At 42.1% G+C, this 26,614-nt stretch overlaps 1 pseudogene; it reads left to right on the top strand.

Annotated features, from left to right (window-relative positions):
- Positions 1-5,094: 5,094 nt before the first annotated feature.
- On the top strand, positions 5,095-25,014 carry LOC111957011 (myosin-7-like; annotated as a pseudogene).
- The last annotated feature ends 1,600 nt before the right edge of the window (positions 25,015-26,614 follow it).

Genomic DNA, 26,614 nt, shown 5'->3' with positions numbered 1-26,614 from the left:
AGGTGGTGATTGACTCCGCTGTCCTGGCGTCGTGAGGGAGTTTGTTCCACCATTGGGGGGCCAGAGCAGCGAACAGTTTTGACTGGGCTGAGCGGGAACTGTACTTCCTCAGTGGTAGGAGGCGAGCAGGCCAGAGGTGGATGAACGCAGTGCCCTTGTTTGGGTGTAGGGCCTGATCAGAGCCTGGAGGTACTGAGGTGCCGTTCCCCTCACAGCTCCGTAGGCAAGCACCATGGTCTTGTAGTGGATGCGAGCTTCAACTGGAAGCCAGTGAGAGAGCGCGAGGAGAGGTCGAGGGTGACGTGAGAGAACTTGGGAGGTTGAACACCAGACGGGCTGCGGCGTTCTGGATGAGTTGTAGGGGTGTAATGGCACAGGCAGGGAGCCCAGCCAACAGCGAGTTGCAGTAATCCAGACGGGAGATGACAAGTGCCTGGATTAGGACCTGCGCCGCTTCCTCTGTTGAGGCAGGGTCGTACTCTGCGGATGTTGTAGAGCATGAACCTACAGGAACGGGCCACCGCCTTGATGTTAGTTGAGAACGACAGGGTGTTGTCCAGGATCACGCCAAGGTTCTTAGCGCTCTGGAGAGAGGACACAATGGAGTTGTCAACCGTGATGGCGAGATCATGGAACGGGCAGTCCTTCCCCGGGAGGAAGAGCAGCTCCGTCTTGCCGAGGTTCAGCTTGAGGTGGGTGATCCGTCATCCACACTGATATGTCTGCCAGACATGCAGAGATGCGATTCGCCACCTGGTCATCAGAAGGGGGAAAGGAGAAGATTAGTTGTGTGTCGTCTGCATAGCAATGATAGGAGAGACCATGTGAGGTTATGACAGAGCCAAGTGACTTGGTGTATAGCGAGAATAGGAGAGGGCCAAGAACAGAGCCCTGGGGGACACCAGTGGTGAGAGCACGTGGTGAGGAGACAGATTCTCGCCACGCCACCTGGTAGGAGCGACCTGTCAGGTAGGACGCAATCCAAGCGTGGGCCGCGCCGGAGATGCCCAACTCGGAGAGGGTGGAGAGGAGGATCTGATGGTTCACAGTATCGAAGGCAGCCGATAGGTCTAGAAGGATGAGAGCAGAGGAGAGAGAGTTAGCTTTAGCAGTGCGGAGCGCCTCCGTGATACAGAGAAGAGCAGTCTCAGTGAATGACTAGTCTTGAAACCTGACTGATTTGGATCAAGAAGGTCATTCTGAGAGAGATAGCGGGAAAGCTGGCCAAGGACGGCACGTTCAAGAGTTTGGAGAGAAAAGAAAGAAGGGATACTGGTCTGTAGTTGTGACATCGGAGGGATCGAGTGTAGGTTTTTTCAGAAGGGTGCAACTCTCGCTCTCTTGAAGACGGAAGGGACGTAGCCAGCGTCAGGGATGAGTGATGAGCGAGGTGAGGTAAGGGAGAAGGTCTCCGGAAATGGTCTGGAGAAGAGAGGAGGGGATAGGGTCAAGCGGCAGTTGTTGGGCGGCCGGCCGTCACAAGACGCGAGATTTCATCTGGAGAGAGAGGGGAGAAAGAGGTCAGAGCACAGGGTAGGGCAGTGTGAGCAGAACCAGCGGTGTCGTTTGACTTAGCAAACGAGGACCGGATGTCGTCGACCTTCTTTTCAAAATGGTTGACGAAGTCATCTGCAGGAGAGGAGGAGGGGGGGGAGGGGGAGGAGGATTCAGGAGGGAGGAGAAGTGGCAAAGAGCTTCCTAGGGTTAGAGGCAGATGCTTGGAATTTAGAGTGGTAGAAAGTGGCTTTAGCAGCAGAGACAGAAGAGGAAAATGTAGAGAGGAGGGAGTGAAAGGATGCCAGGTCCGCAGGGAGGCGAGTTTTCCTCCATTCCGCTCGGCTGCCCGGAGCCCTGTTCTGTGAGCTCGCAATGAGTCGTCGAGCCACGGAGCGGGAGGGGAGGACCGAGCCGGCCTGGAGGATAGGGGACAGAGAGAGTCAAAGGATGCAGAAAGGGAGGAGAGGAGGGTGAGGAGGCAGAATCAGGAGATAGGTTGGAGAAGGTTGAGCAGAGGGAAGAGATGATAGGATGGAGGAGGAGAGAGTAGCGGGGGAGAGAGAGCGAAGGTTGGGACGGCGCGATACCATCCGAGTAGGGGCAGTGTGGAAGTGTTGGATGAGAGCGAGAGGGAAAAGATACAAGGTAGTGGTCGGAGACTTGGAGGGAGTTGCAATGAGGTTAGTGGAAGAACAGCATCTAGTAAAGATGAGTCGAGCGTATTGCCTGCCTTGTGAGTAGGGGGGAAGGTGAGAGGGTGAGGTCAAAAGAGGAGAGGAGTGTGAAAGAAGGAGGCAGAGAGGAATGAGTCAAGGTAGACGTGGGGAGGTTAAAGTCGCCCAGAACTGTGAGAGGTGAGCCGTCCTCAGGAAAGGAGCTTATCAAGGCATCAAGCTCATTGATGAACTCTCCGAGGGAACCTGGAGGGCGATAAATGATAAGGATGTTAAGCTTGAAAGGGCTGGTAACTGTGACAGCATGGAATTCAAAGGAGGCGATAGACAGATGGGTAAGGGGAGAAAGAGAGAATGACCACTTGGGAGAGATGAGGATCCCGGTGCCACCACCCCGCTGAACAGAAGCTCTCGGGGTGTGCGAGAACACGTGGGCGGACGAAGAGAGAGCAGTAGGAGTAGCACTACACATGAACGTTGTACAGAAATTGAGAATCCCCAACAACATAGTGTGTACGTACTGTATGTATGTTTTGAAAGCAGAGCTAGAGAGGTGCTGGATGTAGCCTAGTATATTTGTCATTGTGTCAGCAATCTAGAATGTGTGGAATGTCACTTGTTTTATAACGGCTCCTGCATCCCTAAATATTTACCCTGGGCTCCACCCTTATGGCTCCCTTGGCTTTACTGGATGTCTCGCACCGTTCATCCCAAGCTATTGTTTCTGGAAGATGCCTATGATTATTCCTGTCTCTTTGTTTTCATCTGAAAATCACCAAATTGTTCTATTTATGTTCACAGGAAGAATGGATGCCTTAAAGGTCTTTAAGGAAATTGAGACAACACAGATACACGAACATCTCATCAAAGGTATGGTGTATTTGTGATGTTTATTTCAATTTTGTATATATAAATTGTACCACAAACATGCCTTGAGAAACACACCATCACTATTAAAGTATAAGCATGAATCTGATCAGTATTATCTTCCAAATAAATAATAACTCTGCTCATCCAACTACTATCCTGTCCTTGGTGATGGCCCAATCAAATACATTTATTTCTGAGTCTCTGTGTGCCTTTGAGAATGGAACATTCAGCTGTGGAACTGGAACTTACCTCTAATCCCCCGGTAAGGCTCTGACTGACAATGCAAACAGCTGCACTGCTGGACACGATCAGTCCTCCTGTCCAAGTCCCATAAGCCCTCTCAAATGAGGACACAGGAGGGAATGATGAGGCAGATATGTGGCATGACATTCCCACACGAGTCAGGGCGCATGCAGACCATGGTAGTTGAGCTCATATGCTATTTTGAAGAGCAGTGTGGACTGAAAAGACCTTTGACGGCTATTTACATATCAATAATGACCGAGACAAAAGTTTTAAAAAACAACAACATATATTGTAAATACAAAATCATGTACCTACATTGAACCTACAGGGGTACATGACCCATCCTCTGGCTATTCTTAAAGTCTCTTAAGTCTCTCTTTCAGACTGCAGACGGTGTTTTAATCTGCTGGTAAATGGTGAAACTGTCACTGACATTGAACTCACGGGGCAGTGACAGGCTGTTGGCAGGACAATGAAAAGTGTCTCTGAAGTATTGGCTCTGGCGGACCCTGGTGGATCGGACCCAAGCAAACTTTAACCGACTTATAATAAGCCTTTCAAGATATGTCTTTCAGATTATGAAGAGTGTTCCTACAAAAGGGCACTCTTTCTGACAGGTTGGCGGCATGATTGGATTTGGAAGATTTTATGCCTGGTGTGCTAACGATGTAATAACAATGAGTGTTATTTTGAAGTTATAGCTCAACCACTTAGTTCTGCTATCATTGGGAGAGCAATAGTCAAAATTATATTTCATATTTCACATTTCAGAGAGGAACAGGAATGTGCCAAATCCTATGACTATAAATAATATGGACTTATAACAAGATCGTAGCAACACTATTCAACGCAAATGTTTGTGTTGGATCAGCTAGGTGTTTCAATCAGTCAATGTGACCTTATCAACAAAAAAAATGGTTGGATGAGTGTGATAATGTTGATTTACATCAGCACTGTCACATGCACATTCACCTGTGAACATGGCAATCTCTGCCGTTCCCCTTGGGAATTGGGAGTGGTGCTGTGGATGAGACAGATGGAGATCTAGGAAAATGGAGTGGCCAAAATGAGATGCATTATAACAAACCCTACATCCAGTTGAACAGAGATAACAAAGAAGATGAAACAGACAAAACTTGACAGTGGTAGATGAAGTGTTGGGGCTTTAGTAATGAATGCTTGCATAAGTATGACTCACAGGATAGAAATGTGAAATTCCTGGACATTATCCCATAAAATCACAATGGAGCTGTGGAAGCCCGGTCAAGGGAGTGGAGCCAGACAACAATGCTCATCTCTAGGCAAGTGGCATGTCCCTCAACAGTAATTTGTGAGTCAGTGGGTGATAGTGATGATTGTGTGTGTGTGTGTGTGTGTGTGTGTGTGTGTGTGTGGTGTGTGTGGTGTGTGTGTGTGGTGTGTTGTGTGGTGTGTGTGTTGTGTTGTGTGTGTGGGGTGTGTGTGTGTTGTGTGTGTGTGTGTGTGTTGTGGGAGGGGCATGGGGTTACAGTGTTCTTGGCCTTTTAAGGCAGGGCCAACAGGGGTTAAATATGATCTCTGCTATTTCAGGGATACAGTTCTGAAGCCTCCATTCATCTTCACCTCTTAGCAGTGTTGAAGGTAAATGAACACTCCGTAAACTATTATTGAGTGATAATTATTACATACATCTAAATCTAATTGTAGGATTTATTACTGTTCATTTGACAAATGATTAGTGGTGTAATGAGACATGTATGGTGGAAATGCAAAATGTAACATAAAGTAACTTTGAACTAATTTGGCATTTTCTCTTTCTCACAGTGCAACCATGGGTGATGCTGAGATCGCGGTGTTTGGGGCGGCAGCCCAGTACCCGAGGAAATCTGACCGGGAGCGTCTGGAGGCCCAGACTCGTCCCTTCGACATGAAGAAGGAATGCTTTGTACCAGACCCCGTGGAGGAGTTTGTCAAGGCGTCCGTCACCAGCCGCGAAGGAGACTTGGTCACTGTGCAGACGCAGAATGGGAAGGTCAGTGCTTTACTTCAAGTGACCAAGTTGAATTCTGCTAACCTTTTTTCCCCCCAGAACAAGGTTGTAAAATCATGCAGAATTAAGTTATTAATAAATCCTTGTTCACGTTGCAGGCCTTAATGCTCAAATCCGTTTTGTTTTTCAAATCAGTTTTGGAATACTGAATTTCCAAACAGAAAGTTACAAATGACCAAATCAGATGTGTGTGTTCAGACAGCAGTCATTTGCTGACATGGCTACGCTAGTTGTCATAGTAATGACGGGTGTGTGCGCAGTGGTGTAGGTTGATTAGTGTAGGATGACCTTCCAAAAGGGTTCTTCAGCTGTCCCCATAGGAGAACTCTTTTTGGTTCCAGGTAAAACTATTTTGGATTCCATGTAGAACTCTCTGTGGAAAGGGTTCTACATGGAACGCAAAAGAGTTATACCTGGAACCAAAAAGGGTTCTTCAAAGGGTTATCCTATGGGGACAGCCAAAGAACCCTTATTGGTTCTAGATAGCACCTTTTATTTCTAAGAATATTTAACTCAGAAGTTATGTAGCAAGCTAAAGTGACAACGATGCCTGCCATGGACATTTCCCAGTTGCTTTGAATGTTCAAAATCATAGAGTAAGAACACTTTTAAAGCCTCAAAGGATAAGATGATCCAACTTTCAAAAGTAGTCCTTTTTGGCTAGCCTCAGTAGTCAACTAGCTAGGTAGCTGTTTAGCTTTCCAGGACAGGAATCAGATTTGTATCTGATTTCAAACCACCTATGAAGGTGGTTTGAAATGCGGCTTGGAACATTTTATTCCATATTCTTTTTGGCTGTTCAGACTGCAAGAAAAATAACAGATTTGAATCGAATATGAGTCACTTCAAACTGCCAATGTGAACAAGGCTTAACTGTCTTTACATAATCTCACAGACTCTCACCTTCAAAGACTCTCAGATTATGCAACAGAATACTCCCAAATTTGACAAGATTGAGGACATGGCCATGCTGACCTTCCTCCACGAGCCTGCTGTTCTGTACAACCTCAAAGAGTGTTACGCAGCATGGATGATCTATGTGAGCACATGAGAGTCGCTTCATCATTAAGTTCGAAATTTGAATCTTAAATTAGCAACTTTTTTCTATGTAAATTATCCCCACCAAACCCATAGTAATACTTTCCAATGTTAGGCCTTAATTCTTCCACTTAAAATGTTATGCACTTTCAACTGAATATATCTTTTACAGACCTACTCAGGGCTGTTCTGCGCCACTGTCAACCCCTACAAGTGGCTGCCAGTGTATGATCCATCTGTGGTCATAGCCTATAGAGGCAAGAAGAGGCAAGAAGTTCCTCCCCACAGTTTCTCTATCTCTGACAATGCCTATCAGAACATGCTGACAGGTAAACTAAAATAGCTACTTTAGAAAATATGTAAGGGAATCATAATGATAATTAATTCTGATAATTGTATAAAATTGCATTTTTATAACCTGTATAGACCGTGAGAACCAGTCTATTCTGATCACGTAAGTAATACACTACCCATTCTACTCACATGCTTTTAAAAAGTGTGTTATCTGTCATGTTACATAAGATAGTGTGATAAGTGCTATTTTTAAAGATTACTGTGTGTTTCCAGTGGAGAATCTGGTGCTGGAAAGACTGTGAATCCCAAGAGAGTCATCTAGTACTTTGCAAGCATTGCAGCTAGTGGCGGGAAGAAAGATGCAGCCGCCCAAAACAAGGTATTCAATCTGCGACAGCTTTGACATGCATATTTTCATGATTGAGCAGTTCTGTAGCTATTTGTAAAGCTAAGCATCTAACATGTGTTTCTATACCATTCTAAGGGAACTCTGGAGGATCAAATTATCCAGGCTAACCCAGCCCTGGAGGTCTTTGGTAACGCCAAGACCATCAGAAATGACAACTCCTCAATATTTGTGAGTTTCTGATGGATATTCTTATACAGCATTAATCACCCAAAAATAAACTAACAAAACTATTCTATTTAGGGTAAATTTATCAGGATTCATTTTGACACTCGAGGAAAGCTTGCTTCTGCTGATATTGAGACATGTAAATCCAAAGATAACAGACTTTGAAAAATCAGAGAGAAATTGTCAACAGTGGCTGTAAGAAATGTATTTGTCTACTGTTCTAAATCACCTTCTTTCCAGACCTTCTGGAGAAGTCTCGTGCCACTTTTCAGCTGAAGGCTGAGAGGGACTAACACATCTTCTATCAGATCTTGTCAAACAAGAAACCTGAATTACTGGGTCAGTACCACAATTAGATAACAATGGTGTATTGACTGCATTCATTTGTGTAGTGTAATAATAAGTAATAGCATGTCTATATTTATCTTTCTATGTCTCTCTCCCCAGCCTCATGGGTATACAGAGATGTTGCTGGTGACAGCTAATTCCTATGACTACGCCTTCATCTCCCAGGGGGAGACAACTGTGTTGTTTATTAATGACGCTGATGAACTGATGGCAACAGATGTGAGTTACTTATTCACCGTCACTCTGCCCCCTGAATTTTGGTATTCTTTCATTTGGGAAAACAAAGTGTTGTCTTGTTGAATTTCAAGCCAGCTTGTTATGTTGCATACAGCACCAGGCAAATTTGGACACACCTACTCAAGTGTTTGACTTTATTTTTTACTGCTTTATACATTGTAGAATAATAGTGAAGACATCAAAACTGTGAAATAACACATATAGAATCATGTAGTAACCAAAGAAGTGCTAAACAAATCAAAATATATTTTGTATTTGAGATTCTTCAAAGTAGCCACCCTTTGCCTTGATGACAGCTTTGTACACTCTTGGCATTCTCTCAACCAGCTTCATGAGGTAGTCACCTGAAATGCATTTCAATTAACAGGTGTGCTTTCTTAAAAGTTCATTTGTGGAATTTCTTTCCTTTATTAATAGTTTTCAGCCAATCAGTTGTGTCGTGACAAGGTAGGGGGGTATACAGAAGATAGCCCTATTTGGTAAAAGACCAAGTCCATATTATGCTAAGAACAGCTGAAATAAGCAAAGAGAAACAACAGTCCATCATTACTTTAAGACATGAAGGTCAGTCAATCCAGAAAATGTCAAGAACTTTGAAAGTTTCTTAAAGTGCATTCGCAAAACCCATCAAGCGCTATGATGAAACTGGCTCTCATGAGGACCGCCACTGGAATGGAAGACCCAGAGTTACCTCTGCTGCAGAGGATACGTTTATTAGAGTTAACTGCACCTCAGATTGCAGCCCAAATAAATGCTTCACAGAGTTCAAGTAACAGACACATCTCAACATCAACTGTTCAGAGGAGACTGTGTGAATCAGGCCTTCATGGTCAAATTGCTGCAAAGGAACCACTACTAAAGGATACCAATAATAAGAAGAGACTTGCTTGGGCCAAGAAACACAAGCAATGGACATTAGACCGGTGGAAATCTGTCCTTTAAAACCCTCCACTGTCACGACTTCCACCGAAGGTAGTTCCTCTCCCTGTTCGGGCGGCGCTCGGCAGTCGGCGCTCAGCGGTCGGCGTCGCCGGCCTACTAGCCATCACCTATCCTTTTTTCCTTTTCTGTTTGTTTTGTCTTTGGTTCATTCACACCTGGTTTCATTTGCCTTAATTTCGGTTGGTATAATTTACCCTGTTGCCTGCCTAGGTTTGTGCGGGATTATTTATTGTGATGTTGCTCGGTTAGGTTGTGCCCATTTTTGTTTCACGTATTTATACTGAGTGTGTATAAATTTAGGAGCTTTGTTTGTTCCTCCTTTCATGAGTAACGGGTTTCTCTGTTGTCGAGGGCGCTTGATTTTTGTATTGTGCCTTACCTGTATTTGGTGGACTTGCCCATTAAAATTACGCATCTCGGACATCTCTGCTCTCCTGCGCCTGACTCCTTCACCTACCTCTAAACGCAATACTGTCACACCCACTGATGTCTCCAAATTGGAGACTTTTGGTTGCAACCTCTGTGTCTTTGTGAGATGCAGAGTAGGTGAACGGATGATCTCCGCATGTGTGGTTCCCACCGTGAAGCATAGAGGAGGTGTGATGGTGTGGGGGTGCTTTGCTGGTGACACTGTCTGTGATTTATTTCAAATTCAAGGCATACTTAACCAGCATGGCTACCGCAGCATTCTGCAGCGATATGCCATCCCATCTGGTTTGCGCTTAGTGGGACTACCATTTGTTTTTCAACAGGACAATGATCCAAAACACACCAGGCTGTGTAAGGGCTGTTTGACCAAGGAGCGTGATGGAGTGGCACATCAAATGACCTGGCCTCCACAATCACCCAATCACCCAACTTTGGGATGAGTTGGACCGCAGAGTGAAGGAAAAGAAGCCAACAAGTACTCAGCATATGCGGGGAACTCCTTCAAGACTGTTGGATAAGCATTCCTCATGAAGCTGGTTGAGAGAATGCCAAGAGTGTGAAAACTGTCATCAATACAAAGAGTGGCTACTTTGAAGAATCTCAAATATAAAATATATTTTGATTTGTTTAACACTTTTTTGGTTACTACATGATGCCATATGTGTTTTTTCATAGTTTTGATGTCTTCACTATTATTCTACAAAGTAGAAAAAAGTTTAAGTAAGAATTTAATTTAATTTAATTTAATTTTGATGTACATTGTATGTACATTGTACATTGTAGCCTACCCAGTTCTTGGTTTGAAATAATAATATCCCCTATAGTAGAGCGGTTATTACATCATGAAATGTCAGTGGTGGGTTTTAAATGACCAATTCTTACTACTACATCGCTTTGCTCTTCTTTTCCTCCACAGAATGCTTTTGATGTGCTGGGCTTTACTCAGGAGGAGACAAAATCAGTGTATAAGCTGACTGGTGGCATCATGCACTATGGCAACATGAGGTTCAAGCAGAAACAGAGTGAGGAGCAGGCAGAGGCTGATGGCACTGAATGTGAGACCTGGCTAAAAGCCAAAAGCATTGAGATGAAATAGTTCTGTGAATCCATGGGTAAACTCACTGGTTTTCTTTCCCAGGTGCTGACAAAGTCTCATATCTCATGGGCTTGAACTCTGCTGACCTCATAAAGGGTCTCTGTCACCCAAGGGTCAAAGTAGGGAACGAGTGGGTCACAAAGGGGCAAACTGTCCAACAGGTGAACTATACCATTGGTGCCCTTTCCAAAGCTGTGTATGAAAAGATGTTCATGTGGATGGTTGTGCGAATCAACCAGTCATTGGAGACCAAGCAGGCTCGCCAGTACTTCATTGGTGTACTGGACATTGCTGGTTTTGAGATCTTTGATGTGAGTTTATAAATAGACAATTATTATCAAATATCAATTTAGGCTCTCAAAGAACACTATCAAGTAATATTCCCGATTGGAACCTTTATGTGAAAACCTAACTATCTATAATTGCAGTACAACACCTTTGAGCAGCTCTGCATCAACTTCACCAAAGCTGCAACAGTTTTTCAACCACCACATGTTTGTTCTGGAGCAAGAGGAGTACAAGAAAGAGGGAATTGAATGGAGTTCATTGACTTTGGCCTGGACTTGCAGGCTTGCATTGACCTTATTGAGAAGGTAACTGAAATACTGTAAAGGCAAGTGAGCCGTTAACTGCATCTATGGACCAAATTAAATATAGCTATAATATGATACATACAATCATATTTAGTAGTATCAGACAACAACCTCTCAGTTGAGTCAAGTGAACCATCTTACCTCTACCTTCTTCCGCTCAGCCAATGGGTATCATGTCCATCCTTGAAGAGGAGTGCATGTTCCCCAAGGCCAGCGATGCTACCTTTAAAACCAAGCTTTACGACAACCATCTTGGAAAATCCAACAACTTCTAGAAGCCCAGGCTTATCAAAGGGAAACCAGAGGCCCATTTTGCCCTGGCTCACTATGCTGGTACTGTGGACTACAACATCAGCAACTGGCTGATGAAGAACAAGGATCCCTTAAAGGAAACTGTTGTAGGACTGTACCAGAAGTCTGCAATGGCTATCCTGTTTGCCAATTATGCTAGTGCAGACTCAGGTATTGTACACTTGGTCAGATATTCACACTTCAATAAGACTGATCTTCATAAAGAGTAAAGCACAAACTCTTCCTGGGTGCCTGAATGACTGAAGGATTTCTGTAGGCTTAATTTCTTTATTTTCTAACTTCAGCCGACAGTGGGAAGAAGGAGAAAAAGAAAAAGGGATCATCTTTCCAAACGGTCTTAGCATTTCACAGGGTATGTAGTTGCATTGTTTTATACAGCAAAATATTATTTGAAATTAAATAATCTCCAAAATATTGCTATTTTTAAAACAAGCTATAGAAAGTTTGTTGCAATTTCAGTTTAATTCACCAGAAAAGACAGAACAAATATTACAACAAAAATGATGGTTAAACTCAAATATCCTAATTGATAAAAAAAGATTTTTTTAAAGGTGCAATCTTTGTAAATTATATCATAAATAGGACTGGTGGAGTTGTGTCACACATGAAGCTAACAAAAATATATCTAAATGCCTGCTCTACCCAACATTAAAACAAACTAATTGCAGCATTACCACAAAAATGGAAGAGGCAAGTGGAAGGGGGAGAAAGTAAGGAACTTGTCTACCAGACAAAAATTAAAGACCAAAATTGTTTAAAGAAAAGTATGATAAATAAAACAGTATTGACAGCTGTGCCATATAGATTGCAAAATAGTTAGGAAGAGATTTTCAATCTACCGATTCCATGGCACATGGTTTATAAATTGATACACAAAACGAAGCCGGATGAAAAATTTAGAGTTTTTCAATTTCAATTATTATACAAAATTCCTGCAACCAATAGAATGTTATATATATATATATAGCTGGGATACAACCATCCCAGCTCTGCAGAGACAGAATCATTAGATCATTCGTTTTGGTACTGTTCATATGTAGCTTGTTTTTGGTTGCAGGTTCAGGAATGGCTGAAGAATTGCAACATTTACTCAAGCTAACTCGAGCTAACTCTGCAAATAGCACTGATGGGTGATTTGAAAAGTCATAATCAATCGACCAATAATATAATAAAACTCTTATAAAAATAAAAGAAATCTTTAATTTACAATCTGTAGAAACTATGAGAATAGAATGGTTCATAACTTTTGTGAAACAATCACAGCACAGTTGAAAAATATATTGCACACAGTAATCAAAAACTGGATGGTCTTCAGAGATAGATGGGAGGGGTTGAGGGTAGCTGAAGGATGGGACTTAAAAACAAACAAAAGATAACTAATGTAAAATATACTGGGTCCGTCAAATGTATATACTGTACTATGAATAAACTGGAAGAGGAAGCCTAAGTGTTGTTGTCCATTAGTTTACCTTAATTAGGGGAGGGTGGTAGGGTTAGGGGAAAATATTAATGTAAGATATATATTTATTTAACTAGGCAAGTCAGTCAAAAGGATCCACCCATTTTTTTCAATTTTCGCCTAAAATGACATACGTAAATCTAACTGCCTGTAGCTCAGGCCCTTAAGAAAGGATATGCATATTCTTGGTACCATTTGAAAGGAAACACTTTGAAGTTTGTGGAAATGTGAAAGGAATGTAGGAGAATATAACACAATCTGGTAAAAGATAATACATATAAAAAAACAACCGTTCTTTTGTATTTTTTTTCTACCATCATCTTTGAAATGCAAGAGAAAGGCCATAATGTATTATTCCAGCCCAGCTGCAAATTACATTTTGTCCACTAGGTGGCAGCAGTGTGTGTACAACGTTTTAGACTGATCCAATGAACCATTGCATTTCTGTTCAAAATGTTATATCAAGACTGCCCAAATGTGCCAAATTTGTTTATTAATAACTTTCATGTTCAAAATTGTGTACTCTCCTCAAACAATAGCATGGTATTATTTCACTGTAATAGCTACTGTAAATTGGACAGTGCAGTTAGATTAACAAATTTAAGCAACCTCATGCTAATCGCATTAGCCTATGTTAGCTCAACCGTCCCGTGGGTGGGACACCGATCCGGTAGAGGTTCATTAAGAACAAATTCTTATTTACGATGATGGTCTACCAGAAGGCAAAAGGGATTGCATGGCAGCAACACATGCAAACACAGCATGGTAGCAACACAACATAACAACAACATGATAGCAACACAACATGGCAGCAGCACAAAACATGGTACAAACATTATTGGGCACAGACAACAGCACAAAGGGCAAGGTAATAATAGTGAAGACATCAAAAATATGAAACAACACATATGGAATCATGTAGTAACCAAAAAAGTGTTAAACAAATCAAAATATATTTTAGATTTTAGATTCTTCAAAGTAGCCACCCTTTGCCTTGATGAGAGCTTTGCACACTTGGCATTCTCTCAACCAGCTTCACCTGGAATGCTTTTCCAACAGTCTTGAAGGAGTTCCCACATATGCTGAGCACTTGTTGGCTGCTTTTCCTTCACTTTGCGGTCCAGCTCATCCCAAACCATCTCAATTGGGTTGAGGTCAGGTGATTGTGGAGGCCTGGTCATCTGATGCAGCACTCCATTACTCTCCTTCTTGATCAAATAGCCCTTACACAGCCTAGAGGTGTGTTGGGTCATTGTCCTGTTGAAAAACAAATGATAGTTCTACTATGCACAAACCAGATGGGATGACGTATCGCTGCAGAATGCTGTGGTAGCCATTCTGGTTAAGTGTAGCTTGAATTCTAAATAAATCACAGACAATGTCACCAGCAAAGCATCCCCACACCATCACACCTCCTCCTCTATGCTTCACGGCGGGAACTGCACATGCAGAGATCACCCGTTCACCTACTCTGCGTCTCACAAAGACACGGCGGTTGGAACCAAAAATCTCACATTTGGACTCATCAGACCAAAGGACAGATTTCCACCGGTCTAATGTCCATTGCTCGTGTTTCTTGGAACAAGCAAGTCTCTTATTCTTATTGATGTCCTTTAGTAGTGGTTTCTTTGCAATTCGACCATGAAGGCCTGATTCACGCAGTCTCTTCTGAACAGTTGATGTTGAGATGTGTCTGTTACTTGAACTCTGTGAAGCATTTATTTGGGCTGCAATTTCTGAAGCTGGTAACTCTAATGAACTTATCCTCTGCAGCTGAGGTTACTCTGGGTCTTCTTTTCCTGTGGTGGTCCAGTTTCATCATAGCACTTTATGGTTTTTGCAAAGAAGGAAAGAAATTCCACAAATGAACTTTTAACAAGGCACACTTGTCAATTGAAATGCATTCCAGGTGACTACCTCATGAAGCTGGTTGAGAGAATGCCAAGAGTGTGCAAAGCTGTCATCAAGGCAAAGAGTGGCTACTTTGAAGAATCTCAAATATAACATATATTTTGATTTGTTTAACACTTCTTTGGTTACTACATGATTCCATATGTGTTATTTCATAGTTCTGATGTATTCGCTGTTATTCTACAATGTAGAAAGCAGTAAACATTTAAAAAACCTTGAATGAGTAGGTGTTCAAACTTTTGACTGGTACTGTATTTATATTTACCCCAAAAAATCTATGGGGGATTGGAAATTATGCAGAAAATGACATTGATGGAAGTCACAATCTATCTGCAATATTAAAGCTGATCTTCCCCCCTGGTAAAACATTGGTAACTGTGGGAATTCACTCTCTACCACAGGAAAACCTGAACAAGCTGATGACCAACTTGAGGTCTACCCACCCTCACTTTGTGCGCTGCATCATCCCCAATGAGACCAAGACTCCTGGGGCCATGGAGAATCCTCTGGTCATGCACCAGCTGCGCTGTAACGGTGTGCTGGAAGGAATCAGGATCTGCAGAAAGAGTTTTCCCAATAGAATCCTGTATGGAGACTTCAGGCAAAGGTATTGTAAAATATAATACAGTTCTATCCCCTTTTAATCATGTAACACATTTTAAAATTATTTACCAGTTTCCTTCTTATAGATATCGCATATTGAATCCTGCTGCTATCCCTGATTGAACAGTCATTGACAGCAAGAAAGGAGCTGAGAAACTGTTGGGTTCGCTCGACATCGATCACCAGCAGTACAAGTTTGGACATACCAAGGTAAGATTCATAGCAAGGCTTGGATGAAATCCTAGGGGCGTTGTACTGAAGCGCATTGCTCTTGACTTTTAAATTACATTTCACTAAAATATCATTTTTGTTAGGTGTTCTTCAAGGCTGACCTTCTGGATCTATTAGAGGAGATGAAAATTATCACTGGTATTCAAGCCAGAGCCCGTGGTGTTCTGTCACAAATGGAGTATAAGAAGATCCTTGACCACAGGTATTTATATTGACACGCTATAAAATGTATCCTTCTGAAGTAGTTTTTCAGTTTAGACACAAAGCACTGGTGTGGGAATATAGTCCCATGCATGAACATGTTAAAGTTACCAATGGTTTTCTTCAAGGGGGGCATTGCTTGTCATCCAATATCCGTGCATTAATGGTGGTCAAGAATTGGCCCTGGATGAAGCTGTACTTCAAGATCAAGCCTCTGCTGAAATCTGCTGATGCCGAGAAGGAGTTGGCCAACTTGAAGGTAGAATTCATGTCAAGAGTGTGCAAAGCTGTCATCAAGGCAAAGTGTGGCAACTTTGAAGAATCTCAAATATAACATATACAGTGGGGAGAACAAGTATTTGATACACTGCCGATTTTGCAGGTTTTCCTACTTACAAAGCATGTAGAGGTCTGTAATTTTTATCAATAGGTACACTTCAACTGTGAGAGACGGAATCTAAAACAAAAATCCAGAAATTCACATTGTATGATTTTTAAGTAATTCATTTGCATTTTATTGCATGACATAAGTATTTGATCACCTACCAACCAGTAAGAATTCCGGCTCTCACAGACCTGTTAGTTTTTCTTTAAGAAGCCCTCCTGTTCTCCACTCATTACCTGTATTAACTGCACTGTTTTGAACTCGTTACCTGTATAAAAGACAACCTGTCACACAACTCAATCAAACAGACTCCAACCTCTCCACAATGGCCAAGACCAGAGAGCTGTGTGTAAGGACATCAGGGATAAAATTGTAGACCTGCACAAGGCTGGGATGGGCTACAGAGACAATAGGCAAGCAGCTTGGTGAGAAGGCAACAACTGTTGGCGCAATTATTAGAAAATAGAGAAAATAGAAGAAGTTCAAGATGATGGTCAATCACCCTCGTCTGGGGCTCCATGCAAGATCTCACCTCGTGGGCATCAATGATCATGAGGAAGGTGAGGGATCAGCCCAGAACTACACGGCAGGACCTGGTCAATGACCTGAAGAGAGCTGGGACCACAAGTCTCAAAGAAAACCATTAGTAACACACTACGCCGTCATGGATTAAAATCCTGCAGCGCACACAAGGTCCCCCTGCTCAAGCAGGCGCATGTCCAGGCCCGTCTGAAGTTTGCCAATGACCACTGGATGATCCAGAGGAGGAATGGGAGAAGGTCATGTGGTCTGGATGATTCAAAATAGAGCTTTTGGTCTAAACTCCACTCGCCGTGTTTGGAGGAAGAAGAAGGATGAGTACAACCCCAAGAACACCATCCCAACCATGAAGCATGGAGGTGGAAACATCATTCTTTGGGGATGCTTTCTGCAAAGGGGACAGGACGACTGCACCGTATTGAGGGGAGGATGGATGGGGCCATGTATTGCGAGATCTTAGCCAACAACCTCCTTCCCTCAGTAAGAGCATTGATGATGGGTCGTGGCTGGGTCTTCCAGCATGACAACGACCCGAAACACACAGCCAGGGCAACAAGGAGTGGCTCCGTAAGAAGTATCTCAAGGTCCTGGAGTGGCCCTAGCCAGTCTCCAGACCTGAAACCCAATAGAAAATCTTTGGAGGGAGCTGAAAGTCCGTATTGCCCAGCGCAAGCCCCGAAACCTGAAGGATCTGGAGAAGGTCTGTATGGAGGAGTGGGCCAAAATCCCTGCTGCAGTGTGTGCAAACCTGGTCAAGAACTACAGGAAACGTATGATCTCTGTAATTGCAAACAAAAGGATTCTGTACCAAATATTAAGTTCTGCTTTTCTGATGTATCAAATACTTATGTCATGCAATAAAATGCTAATTAATTACTTAAAAATCATACAATGTGATTTTCGGGATTTTTGTTTTAGATTCCGTCTCTCACAGTTGAAGTGTACCTATGATAAAAATTACAGACCTCTACATGCTTTTTAAGTAGGAAAATCGGCAAAATCGGCAGTGTATCAAATACTTGTTCTCCCCACTGTATTTTGATTTGTTTAACACTTCTTTGGTTACTACATGATGCCATATGTGTTATTTCATAGATTTGATGTCTTAACTATTATTCTACAATGTAGTAAAAATAAAGAAAAACCCTTGAGTAGGTGTTCTAAAACTTTTGACCGGTAGTGCACGTTTTCTGTTCACAGGTGAAGAACCTGATTGAGGAATTGGCAGCTCTGGATGAAATCATTGCCAAGCTGACAAAGGAAAAGAAAGCTCTTCAAGAAGCTCACCAGCAAACACTGGATGACCTACAGAGTGAGGAGGACAAAGTCAACAATCTAACCAAGGCCAAGGCTAAGCTAGAGCAACAAGTTGATGATGTCAGATCCTATATAGAGATTAGATGGTCTTTAAATGGAAAAAATGCTAACAATCAGCTAGCAATTTTGATTTGCTTCTTATCCTCTGAAGCTTGAAGGGTCCCTTGAGCAAGAGAAAAAGGTGCGAATGGATCTTGAAAGAGCCAAGAGGAAGCTGGAGGGTGATTTAAAGCTGTCCCAGGAGAGCGTAATGGACCTGGAGAATGATAAACAACAGCTAGAGGAACGCCTCAAGAAGTAAGATTAAAATCATCACAAAATATTACATTCTACTGCAAACAAATGCATAAACGAGCTACCAATTAATGATTCCACTGATTCCAATTAATGATTCCACTGATTCCACAGGAAGGACTTTGAAATCAGTAATCTGATCTGTAGGATTGAAGATGAACAGGGCATAATAATTCAACTTCAAAAGAGGTTGAAGGAGCTTCAGGTAATGAAAAAGTCCAAGTCCTTAATCGATTTGAACTCTTCAACCATTTGTATATTTAACCACGATGATGCCATTTTGTGCTAGGCCTGTGTAGAGGAACTGGAAGAGGAGCTTGAGGCAGAAAGAGCTGCCCGAGCCAAGGTGGAGAAGCAAAGAGCAGACTTGGCCAGAGAGCTGGAGGAGATCAGTGAGAGGCTGGAGGAGGCTGGTGGAGCCACTGTGGTCCAGATTGAGATGAACAAGAAGAGGGAGATGGAGTTCCAGGAACTTCGCAGAGACCTTGAAGAGGCCACTCTGCAGCACGAGGCAACAGCTGCCACACTCAGAAAGAAACAAGCTGACAGTGTGGCTGACCTGGGGGAGCAGGTAGACAACCTGCAGAGAGTGAAGCAGAAACTGGAGAAGGAAAAGAGCGAATTTAGGCTAGAGCTGGATGATGTCCTCTCCAACATGGAACATGTTGCAAAGTCAAAAGTAAAAAGTCCATCTAAGTGAAAGTACAACGTCTTTTTTCCATTTGGTCACTGTTAACCTCTTGAATTTATTTGTTCTTATCTTTAATCTTGAAGAATAACTTGGAGAAGTTGAGTAGAACTCTAGAGGACCAAGCCAATGAATACAGGACCAAGTATGAGGAAACCCAGAGATCCCTCAATGACATTACAACTCAGAAAGCCCGACTTCAAGCCGAGAATGGTAGGTAGAATAACTTCTGTCTCTGGATATTGCAATAAATACTCTGAATGAGGTAACAAGCTAAAGTCTATTCCTCAACCTCTTACTTTCTAGATGAGATTGGAAGACAGTTGGAAGATAAGGAATCTCTGGTCTCTCAGCTGATCAGAGGAAAGAATTCCTACGGTCAACAGCTTGAAGATCTAAAGAGACAGCTGGAGGAGGAAGTCAAGGTAATTTAGACCATTCGTTTTCTTATTGATAAATGATGATGCCTTCGTCATAAAATGAATCCCATCTGTCCTTGCTCCCTTCAGGCAAAGAATGCACTATCCCATGCAGTGCAGTTTGCTCGCCATGACTGTGACCTGCTTAGAGAGCAGTATGAGGAGGAGCAGGAGGCCGAGGCTGACCTGCAGCATGGCATGTCCAAGGCTAACTCTGAGGTGGCTCAGTGGAGAAGTAAGTATGAGACTGATGCCATTTAGAAAACTGAAGAACTGGAGGAAGCCAAGTAAGGAATGAGTGCTATTTGTTAGAATCCTAATACCTGCTAAATAGAAGAAACATTTCTCAATGTACAAATAGTGAACAAATAGTCAATGGATGGAGTCCAAAATAATAAATACCAACTCTAAGTACATTTACTATTACGTAGGAGTTGGTATTTATTATTTTGGACTCGATCCATTGAGTATTTGTGTGAGCCTGAAGTTTGGAGAAGCTATGAAATTATATGCCACATTTTCTACTTTGTCTCTTCATCTACAACTCAGGAAGAAGTTGGCTCAGCGCCTGCAGGATGCTGAAAAAGCTGTGGAGGCAGTGAACGCTAAGTGTTCCTCCCTGGAGAAGACCAAACGCAGAATGAGATTGAAGATCTCATGGTGGATGTGGAGAGGTCTAATGCTGCTGCTGCCGCCCTGGACAAGAAGCAAAGAAACTTTGACAAAGTATGCAATGCAGTTCTTCAATTTACACGTGTATCTGAATTCCTGAATTCTACACAGCAGAAACAAAATAATAGGCTTACTAGAACACTTATAAAGAGTCATGATTGAAGTCAAATGGCTGCTGTATTATATAATGTAGGTCCTGGCTGGATGGAAGCAGAAGTATGAGGAGTCTCAGTGTGAGCTGGAGAGCTCCCAAAAGGAGGCCAGGTATCTGAGCACTGAACTCTTCAAGCTAAAGAACTCCTATGAAGAATCTTTGGATCAGCTGGAGACAATGAAGAGGGAGAACAAGAACCTCCAAGGTGAGTAAAGAGCTCTTTGTTTGAAATGTTTTCAGCTCTGCCAATGTTCACATCCATGCACTGAAGAGCAAACAGCTCTTTTATGAAACAAGGTTCTGCAAGTGCCCAATATAGTTTTCATATTTCTTCATTGCAACACCTTTTTCTCAGAGGAGATAACTGATCTGAGTGAGCAGCTGGGTGCGGGAGGAAAGACAATTTATGAGTTGGAGAAGGTCCGTAAACAGTTGGAGCAAGAGAAGGTAGAGATCCAGGCTGCTCTGGAGGAAGCTGAGGTAAGAGTGCAATTTCAAATCTTCCCTGGTTCTGTCTGGATTAGCCATTTTACATCAACAACTGTCATTTTCAGTTTGAATCTTCTGATGTGTATTCTAGGCCTCCCTGGAGCACGAGGAGGGAAAGATCCTCAGAAATTCAGCTTGAGTTAAATCAGGTCAAGGCTGACATTGATCGTGTCGTGGAAAATCGGTTCAAATATAACGCTTACAAGAACTTGTGAAATCAAACATGCTTTTAATACAATTGTATAGCAAGCTGGAATGCCCCGCGGAACACACCCTTTCCCAGAGCCCTAGCTCTTATATTTATACACACATAGTATTATGTCCATCCCTTATGCAAATGAAGTTTATTTTCTTAAGTAATTCGCCACCATTATCTTTTAGTTCAAGCTTCCTGCTTGTTCACGCCCAATAACGCCCATATCTGCTTTCAATTAGATTATAATGGTGGCCGGACCCTCTCTTATCCTAAAAATAATATATGTCCATCTATCCTATAGGCCTTCTTTTTAGAAGGAGCTGACTATGGGTCCTTTTATCATTAGTGTGTCAGCAGACCATGTGTCTCTCCCTTTCATTAATGTGTCAATCTACTCTTTGTTCTGTTCTCCCCTATCCTTAGTGTGTCCAATTGTCTTAGGCGCCTATGTGTCTCCCTGTCTTCCTGTGGTCTGTTTTTAATGTTCAGCTGTCCTATACATCTATGTGCTGTCCTATACGTCTCATTTACTCCTACAATCGCAAGTTAGCTGAGAAGGATGAGGAGATGGAGCAGTCCAAGAGAAACCTGCAGAGGAGCATTGATACCCTGCAGAGCTCTCTTGAGGCAGAGTGCAGAAGCATGAATGAGGCCCTCAGGCTGAAGAAGAAGATGGAGGGAGACCTCAATGAGATGGAGATCCAGCTTAGTCAAGCCTGCAGGCAGGCAGCTGAGGCCCAAAAACAAATGAAGAGCGTTCATGCTCATCTGAAGGTAAATTAAAACCGATTGCCATCTGACTGGGCACAAACTGGTGGAATCAACATTGTTTCAACATAATTTGTCAACATATTATGATGTGGAATCTATGTGGAAAATACATTAGATTTTAAAAAGTAATCAACATAAACAGTTGTTTTGAGGGTGAAATTTCAACCACAGGATTATGTCATCATGGTAACCATATTTCAACATAAACAAACATATAAAATATGTTGAATTTGTACCTTTCAAACAACGTCAGATCTTCAACGTTATATTCACTATAAAACATTATTTTCTTTATTAAAGGCTGGGCAGCACCTCCTACTTGAATTGATTTATCTACAGCTACTCTTTGGTCTCTCATCCAGGGTTTTAACCAATCCCAGCTATAATATTTGACACAATATTACTAATGTGCTATCTTGAGAATGATTGTTGAGAGATCTCCACATGAAATATATTCACTGTTGCTATAGAAGTCATTCCAATGGTTAGTTTAACAGAGGAAATTAAATATGACCATACTTTATCACTCATCATCAATGATGCTATTTAGGCCTATATAGCATTTGCAAAGTCATCAACAGCTATTGTTTCAATTCAACCCAGAATTCAACTAAAAATAGACAATACAATAGGCCTAGGGTTTCAAGCTCCATTTCAAATGTAATGATATTTAGTGATATTGAATTGTGTCTGGTTGTCAATGCAACCAAATGTCATCATTTGAAGGATATATATATTCTGCTTGGATAGTTCCATCTGTGCCAATTATTCTAGTTTTAATTCCAGTTTGTCTACAAATTAATTAATGGCACATATTGAACTATCCAAGCAGAAGACATCTCCTTCAAATGTTGATATTTGGTTGCTTTGACAACAAAACACAATTCAATATTACTTTTGTAATAAAGTAAATAGCCTAAAGTTAAGGCTATCTTAAATACTAATGTAACATTCAACCTTAAAATAAGAAGCACATCCATGGCCACATTGAGGTTACTGTAGCTATACATTTCTTCCTATGTAATCATAGAAGGCGTGCATGTTCAAGATAGCATAGGTCGTCACAGGTCTGAGGAGATCTTCATAATTGCTGCAGAATCTTGAACAGCATTGATCACTTGCACCATATACTTTTAAAGTGATCTCAACTGCAATCCAGGTCACTTGTTCTGCTATTAGATGAAACACAGTAATAATAATCTGTTGTATAAATAAGCAAACTATCTGACATTGTATTCCCATTTGAACTTTGCTGTGCTTTTAAATGGTTGAAAGCATGATAGACATAAACCAAAAATAAGACATTGTTTTTTTCATTGGAATTTGGTTGTGCTTTTAGATGGTTGAAAGCATGGAAATTCAACTAACTTTTGGCTGTCTTTTGGAGTGGGTGAATATAGTTTGTAATCTCACTGATCAACATCTCAACCGAATATTACCCAATTATCCACATTGAAATGACGTGGTGTGCCCAGTGGGATGGTGTGCCTAATAGATACTGCTCAAAATGAGGTATCTCCAACCTTGCATATTTCTCTCTAGGATGCCCAAATCCAGTTGGATGACTCTGTCCGTTCCAATGATGATCTGAAGGAGAACATTGCCATTGCAGAGAGACGTAACAATCTGATGCAAGCAGAGCTGGAGGAGCTAAGAACCTGCCTTGAACAAACTGAGAGAGGCCGCAAGCTGGCTAAGCAAGAACTACTGGATGTCAATGAGAGGGTGCAGCTGCTGCACTCACAGGTAAAGTATAATCACTAATTATGGATTTCCTGCTGTAGCTGAACATTGTTACAAAGTTATTTTCTTAAAATCTATGAATAGAACACTGGCCTGCTGAATCAGAAGAAGAAACTTGAGGTTGACACCGCCCAGTTTCAGACTGAGGCAGAAGAGGCAGTGCAGGCGTGCAGAAATGCTGAAGAAAAGGCAAAGAAGGCCATTACTGATGCTGCCATGATGGCAGAGGAGCTGAAGAAAGAGCAGGACACCAGTTCTCACCTAGAGCGTATGAAGAAGAACATGGAGCAGACCATTAAGGACCTGCAGCACCGCCTGGAGGAGGCTGAACAAATTGCCATGAAGGGGGGCAAGAAGCAGGTGCAGAAGCTGGAGGCCAGGGTAAGCGTAACTTTACATATTGTACATGTACATAAGAAGACACAAAAAAAGTAATACTGCATCCTGTAACATGAATGTTATTTCTTTGTTGTGACAGATGAGGGAGCTGGAGATTGAGGCTGAGCAGAAGAAGGGTCAAAGGAATTCGTAAATATGAGAGGCGTATCAAGGAGCTGACCTACCAGGTATCTTCAGTAACTCCGTCATTGGCTGTCCAGTCTTTTGACCTGATAACAAATGGGGTTAACCTTTTTTTATTCTGAAATTTACAGACTGAGGAGCACCGTAAGAATATGGTCTTCAAGGCCTTGCCGATAAGTTGCAGCTAAAAGTAAAATCCTACAAGAGAGCTACAGAGGAAGCTGTAAGTGTGTACTTTATGCATTCATTCTTGAGGTACTGTCCACCTGTATTAGCTCAGGCTACATAATGTTTGTTTTGTTTCTGTACCACAGGAGGGACAGGCCAATACTAACCTGACCAAGTTCCGCAAGATACAGCATGACCTGGATGAGGCCAAGGAAAGGGCCGACATCGCTGAGTCTCAGGTCAACAAGCTACGTGCCAAGAGCCGTGATGTTGGTTCCAAGGTTAGAATTTCTGTAAAATATATGATCTATGGTTTCTGACCCTGGCAAATGCCAAACAATGTTTCCATCTATCATGGAACCGCCTTTTCTATTGTTACAAATAAAAACCCCTCCTGAGGAAATGCTCTTCAGACCACGCATACCTCGGTGTAAGCTGAGGTGGCACAGGTTTGAGTACCAAGACTAGAAAACCATACCACATGGAGCATTGGCCACACGTCTGGAAATGGTTAACCTCTGAGACTATCGATACCTACAGAATAAGAGAAAATCTTAGATACTAATTACTAGTCTGCAGCTAGAAATTATGTAAAGCTGGGATGCGAATACCGACAACCGCCGAAACATCTATTCTATGAGAACATTTCTGAATGGTACTCTGATGTAACCATGAAAGACTTTGATCTTCAGGGAAACAGAAAGAGAGAGAGAGACTCGGATGAACTCTCCAGCAGACGAACCGGATTCCAACACAGAAGACAACAATTACATATACCGTAAATATGTACTTGCAATTATTCTCGAATAAGCGGCCGTTCATGTGGGAAGGATTAGCATTTCACTATGTAATGAATCCATTTGTCTTTCCCACTCTTTCTCAGTCCACACCCCTTTCCCTTTGTCCACCAAGCCATCATATCGGTTTAGCCCACTAGGGAATCTTCCCTATCATTGTTAGTAACCAATATCTACTGTTTGTTTGTTTATGCATTTCTGTGATTAGTTAGTTAGTTAGTTAGTTAGTAAATAAATTATTAAGCCAATTGGTGTATGGATGATTTATAGTAAAGGCTGGGTTTGTGTAGATAACCAACAATTTACGACGTTCAGATGAGACTGACGTGAGGTAAAGAGTAATTCATTAATAGAAGACTAATTGATCAGATATTAAAATATATGAAGAGTTATATTCGGAAAAGTATAACTTTGAAATCTGAAGATTTTCCGAGGTGCCCCGACTTCCTAGTTAATTAAATGTACATGATTAGTTTAATCAAGTAATAATAATTACAGAGAATTGATTTGCTAAAATAACAGTCTGCACCTTTAATGATGCCAAAGCCACGACACTACTAAAGCTTGACCAGTGCTTACCAATGTCTTCTCTCCCTGATGTCTTTCGCTATTCTTTCCCATCACAGAAAGAGCATGATGAAGAGTGAAGCTCTCAGATGGATCTCTGAAACCTTCTGCTTTGGTGTACTCCAGGTAATTTTGGTTTTTGCCCTAGTACTACACAGCTCATTCAAATAAGAAACTCATCATGCTTTGATTATTTGAATCAGTTGTGTAGTGCTAGGGCAAAAACCAAAATTACCTGCTATTGTCTGCAGGAGCACGTCCTGGAAATCGCAAATTCAACAATGAGTGGTTTGGAAGGAATCAGTGGCTAACTGCAAGCATTGCAAATGAATCACTAGCCTGCTATTTAGTGTAGTGGTTGTGTCGTCCAAGTCTGGGTTTAAGGGTCTCTTTTCCAAGCTTAAAAGGAAAACATTCAGCATTGTTCATGCATGATTTCTGCCGCGTTCGAAACAACTGGAAACTCAGATCTGGGAAATCTCAGACTTCAGTGAGTTCAAGACAACTGGGAACACACTTTTTGAACGGTCATCCAACTCGGAATTACAAGACTATACAGTGGCTGGCACGATGGGTTGTAATGGAACGGCTGACTTTCCTTCGCTGCTGCCTGCCTAGATGCATCCTCCCTCTACATACATGTTATCTTCTCTCTGTACATTAAAGGCAAGGTAGGCTAGTTACTACCATTTCACTTTGCACCTTGCTGATACTTTATGGACACTGAACAAAAATATAAACGCAACATGTAAAGTGTTGGTCCCATGTTTTATGAGCTGAAATAAGACCCCAGATATTTTCCATACGCACAAAGTTTATTTCTCTCAAATTTTGTGCACAAATTTGTTTACATCCCTGTTAGTGAGCATTTCTCCTTTGCCAAGATAATCCATCCACCTGACAGGTGTGGCATATCAAGAAGCTGATTAAACAGCATGATCATTATAAAGGCCACTCTAAAATGTGCAGTTTTTTCACACAACACAATGCTACAGATGTCTCAAGTTTTGAGGGAGCGTGCAATTGGCATGCTCACTGCATGAATGTCCCCCAGAGCTGTTGCCAGAGAATTTAATGTTCATTTTCTACCAACGTCATTTTAGAGAATTTGGCAGTACGTCCAACCAGCCTCACAACTGCAGACCACGTGTATGGCGTCATGTGGGCGAGTGCCCCATGGTGGCGGTGGGGTTTTGGTATGGGCAGGCATAAGCTACAGACAACGAACACAATTTCATTTTAGCGATGGAAATATGAATGCACAGAGATACCGTGACGAGATCCTGAGGCCCATTGTCGTGCCATTCA

This window comes from Salvelinus sp. IW2-2015, linkage group LG32 (genome assembly GCF_002910315.2).
Source record: "Salvelinus sp. IW2-2015 linkage group LG32, ASM291031v2, whole genome shotgun sequence".
In the NCBI taxonomy this organism is placed as follows: Eukaryota; Metazoa; Chordata; class Actinopteri; order Salmoniformes; family Salmonidae; genus Salvelinus; species Salvelinus sp. IW2-2015.
The sequence above is the reverse complement of the archived record's forward strand: the minus strand, read 5'-3'. Positions and strand labels throughout refer to the sequence as shown.